Here is a 4,863-nt window from a genome sequence, read left to right as displayed (position 1 = left end):
TCGTGCTACTAGGAGGCGAGACCTTTGGTCGCGCGAGGGAGGGGAGACAGAAGGAGAGGTAGGGTGAGCTGAGAGAGGGCGAGGGAAGGGTGGTGGAAAAAGGGAAAGAAAGAAATAGAAGCTGAGAGAAGAGGAGCGCATAAAAGGAGGAAGGGAGGAGAAGGGGAAAGAGAAAGGAAGAGAGGAATGGAGTAAGCAGAAAGATCGAGAGGAAAGAAAAGGACAGGAAAGAAAGAAAAAGAAAAGGAAAGGAAAAAGAAAAAGAAAAGTAAAAAAAAAAGTTTTACGTACCTTAAATATTTTTTCTACAAATTCTACATTAACTTATAGTAAAATTTTAGACAAACACTTTAAAAAACTCATTTGCCAAATAAGGTCTTATGGTTCGAGTTCTCCTATTTATAATTAAAAAAATTCTTGTCCCCAGAACACAGAGGTTTTGGGTTTTAATCCTGCTATTTTCTCTTTTTTAAATCCCACAGTTTTCTTATTATGAAAAGTCCAAATTATTGCCATTCAACCTTTATTCATCCGAGAATAAGTCATACTTCGTCCTTCATAGGATTATTTATCTCTATGAAAGATTAAAGGGATAATTTCACAAACCTCCCCTGAGGTTTCTGACACTTGCACTGAGACCCCTCTAGGTTTTAAAAATTTCACCTAGCTCCCCTGGCAGAGTATTGGGGTGCATTGCTGACATGAAGAGTGCCGAAATTACCAATTTGTCCTTAGAGATTGGTTTAGATGACTAATGTTAACTTGGATGACAAATGCATCTTCACATTGGTAATTATATCTTCAAATGTCCATAATTATATCTTCAAACGTCCAACCATCTTCAGTCTGGCATTCGGATCGAAGTTGTTGTGCCGTCCTTTATTTTATGATTTTTATCCAATCCAAATCTCTCACCTAGCAGCACAAAGCAAAATTTCATGGGTTGAGCTAGTGCAAAGCTTTGATGATTGACTTTGATTTTTCTTTTTTCGGCTAATTTATTCGCATCATTGAAGCAGGGGATTTTTATTAACGCTACCAAGTTGGCACTACATTCTTGACCCAATATATAAGGTCAGAAGCAAAGCCGAATTTGATAGATAAATACTGCTTGGGAGAATTACAATTTTGGCTCCAAATATTTGGAACGTGAACGCTTTTAGTTACTAAAATTTGGATGAAAATAAATATAGTTCCAAATATTTTAGTTTCATGCATATTTAGTTCTAATAACTGATTTTTATAGAATGCTACTGTCAAAATCGAGTCATGTGCCAGCAACTAGCTATTTTAAAAATTAAAAAAAAAAATACTTCTAGCCAGTAACTATAATAAATTATGACTAATTACTCATATGATAGTCATGCGAATAATTTTTAAGTTTTTACTACAAATTTTGGCTAGCAATTTTTTTTTCAAGTTTTTTAATTCCTTTTAAAATAAAAATTATTTGTCGATACTTTATAGCACGTCACCGTCACCGAATCCTTGTAGCAATCCGTAAGAGTCATTGCACAAATTCACAATAAATAAATAAAATCATGCTAAATCACAGGCAAAATACCAGTTCAACTCTAAACAGCTTCAAAATGGTGCCTCCAATGATGTTTCGGGTGCTTGTGTCCTGCTCTTTTATGGTACGCTGGACACAAAAATGGGGATGGCAAGCCCCGTTGCATCCCCGGAGAAGAAGGTATTGGTTGCTCAAGGATGCCACGTTACTTCAATGCCTAACTAGTGCCACTGCAACTTTTGATTACTAACCAGAAATTTTTGAAAATTCTGTCAGTTAAGAATGCTGCAATGGACTTCCTCAGCTAAAAGTGCTTAAACTCCGCGGTTTGCATTGGTTCAAGCAATCGATGGTGGATCAAGGGGCCATGCATAAGATCTGCTAAATGTTTTCACTATAACCTTCTGTTAATGCTCCTGCAAAACAATGAGGATTAATCTACCCAAACTCTTCCTCCTCACAATCTTTTGGCTTGAGGATATACTTTGCACTTCTGATGTTTATATACTGTTGGAGGTATACAAAATCTGGCCGTTGGAAGATTGCAAGTTGCCGTTGGCTATTCTTGTTAACATACCGAAGATGTCTCCATGTACTGCATCAAAATTCCTGAATTGCATTTATATCCCCTCAACTTTGATAATCATCTCAACCTTTTTAATAACTTGCAATCTTGTACTAATATAGAGAGGAAGAGGGTATTCATGGAATAAAAATGTCATCTCTATCATGATAGTAATATTTTAATCCTAATTGTACTGAATTGTTACCAAAATTTGAAAAGCACAGGAGCTAGGTGAAATTTTTAAAACCTGAAAGGGTCTCAATGCAAGTGTCAGAAATCTCAGGGGAGGTTTGTCAAATTATCCCAAGATTAAAAAAGCAATCAAACATGGAATGACATAGGATTTGTAATTAAATCCCTGTGTTATCCCATTGACCATAGGACAAACAAACCTGAAGTGTGGCAAATAGGGGGAGTAAAGAAGTCAAACCAATGTTTTCAAACCCGGACCGTCAATCGAACCGGTGAGGTGAAAGGGTCGAGGTTCAACCGGTCGGACCGGTTCAACCGGGGTTCAATAAATAAATAAATAAATAAATAAATAAAAATATATATATATATATATATATATATATATATATATATATATATAGACACACACACCTATGCATAGAATAAGATTTAAATGCTGAACCACAATAAATATAAGAGCAATATCCAACAATTAACGCACACAATTAACATAGTTATGAAACTTACATGTCCAATTGTCTAAATATTAAAATTAACAAAAAACAATACAAGTCTAGAAAACAATCAAAAGGTCCAAACGAGTCCAATTTCTGAAGCTTCTATAATCTTCTTCATAATTCTGGGACAACAAAGCTTCAAAAAAAGCCATCTTGACAAGTCATCATCATCATCCAAGACCATTATATGAATCACTGACAAGTGATAAAAGTATAAAATCATATTTAAAGACAATGAAACAACCGTTTAGCACGAGTGAAGTTAATTCCCTAAGCCTTGTGCATTTCTTGAGGGTGTTAAGTATCTTCACGATAACTGGGTTTTGCACAGAGATTTAAAGACATCAAATATACTTTTAAATAATAGCACAGAGATTTAAAGATTGGGGGCAATAGCGATAGAGAATGAAAATAAAATTTGGATCAATGAACAGGATGCTCTGTCTAGTTTTAATTTTCTTTAGACAAAAATTTTCCTACTTTTTACTAGTTAATTAGTTAGCATGTGATGTGAGTTGCTATTCCTTGTTGCTTAAAGTTAATTACTGTTTTGCCTCTTTATTTCGAAATTTAATTTAACTAAACTATTATTAGACGTGACTAAATTGTATCAGTAATAGAGAAAAAATTTTCAAATGTCCTAAATCTGCTTCAAATTGGATACATTGACAACTAGATTTACTCTTGCGAAAACTTTAGGGACTAAACTGCACATATGCTAAGTAATATTGAGAGCTAAATTTATTTTTACTAAAATTTTAAGGACTAAAATCGCACAATAATTGAATATTTAGGAATTGAACTGCATATTTTTTTCTATTAAATTATCACTCCGTTAGTATTTCTTGTAAGTGGATCGGCAGCTCGCCATTTGATCAAGTCTTGAAAAGTCATTGAATATGAAATCACCAGCCCGTGCCGCAATAGGGCCTATTACCAGGATTGTCTACATTCTTTGCGGCAGACTTGTTTCAAGGAATTACAGACTAATTGCTGCTGCCTTCTCTTTCTTTTCTTTATACTTTCCCCTGTGAAATGGACAACTTTTTTGTTTGAAGAAAGATGCAGGGTGACAGCAATATATTATTATATGCCCGTGTGAACAGTAGTACTTTTACGCAGTTCTCCACATACCAATTCGTATTGAAAAAAGAAGATAGAAGCGCAGCAGGTGTATGAAGTAAAATACCTGAGACAGGGTTGCGAGAAAAGCTGATGAAGATGGTGTGAAGTGTGAACGAGTTTGGAATTCCACAATTTTTTTTGGCTTAGAATCGCAGCAGCAGGCGGAAAAACTTCAGCCTGCACCACCTCAATTCACTTCCACAATTTTTTTTGGCTTAGAATCGCACCAGTTGCACCGCAGCTGCACCACCTCAATCACCCTGCTCAGCCGCACCTTCAGCCCACAGTCGACAACGAGCGCCGCCAACCAGTGGTCATCTACGCCGTTTCCCCAAAAGTGATCCACACCACACTTTGGAGAAGGGATTAGAGTTAAGCCATTAAGGGGAGAAGGAATTAGAGATGGCAGGCAAGACCAGGAAGACCGAAGCGGCGAAGTGAGAGAGGAACCAGGAGGAACCAGGAACGGCAGGAAGACTGAAGCGGCGAAGTGAAGTGCGAAGAGGAAGACTGGAGCGAAGTTCAGCGAACTAGCGAAGTGCCGAAGTGAAGAATGAAGATTAGGGTTCGGTCAAAATTGAAGTTTTTGTCAATTTTGACTCAAAAATTGGAAAACCGCGGTTCACGGTCCGACCCGGTTTTGAAGATTTGAACGATTTTTTACGGTTTTGACCGATTTTTTATAAAAGTCAACATAAGCTATAGACCGGACCGGACACATGGCCGGGTCGCGGTCGAACCGGTCGACCCGGCCGGTCCGGTCCGGGAGAAAACAAGTCAAACCAATCAATTAACCTGAGGGCCCAAAAAAAAAAAAAACAGTTGTACTCAGCAAGCTTCCTGGTGGTACCAAACAAGGTTCAGGCGGTTCCTATTTAAACCCTTCATTTTCAAACACCAAAAATGAACATAAAACCCCAAGAACCCAAAATCATAGCCCAAAAAAGGCCAAAAAAAAAAAAAAAAGAAAA

This window comes from Coffea eugenioides, chromosome 6, assembly GCF_003713205.1.
Source record: "Coffea eugenioides isolate CCC68of chromosome 6, Ceug_1.0, whole genome shotgun sequence".
In the NCBI taxonomy this organism is placed as follows: domain Eukaryota; kingdom Viridiplantae; phylum Streptophyta; class Magnoliopsida; order Gentianales; family Rubiaceae; genus Coffea; species Coffea eugenioides.
The sequence above is the reverse complement of the archived record's forward strand: the minus strand, read 5'-3'. Positions refer to the sequence as shown.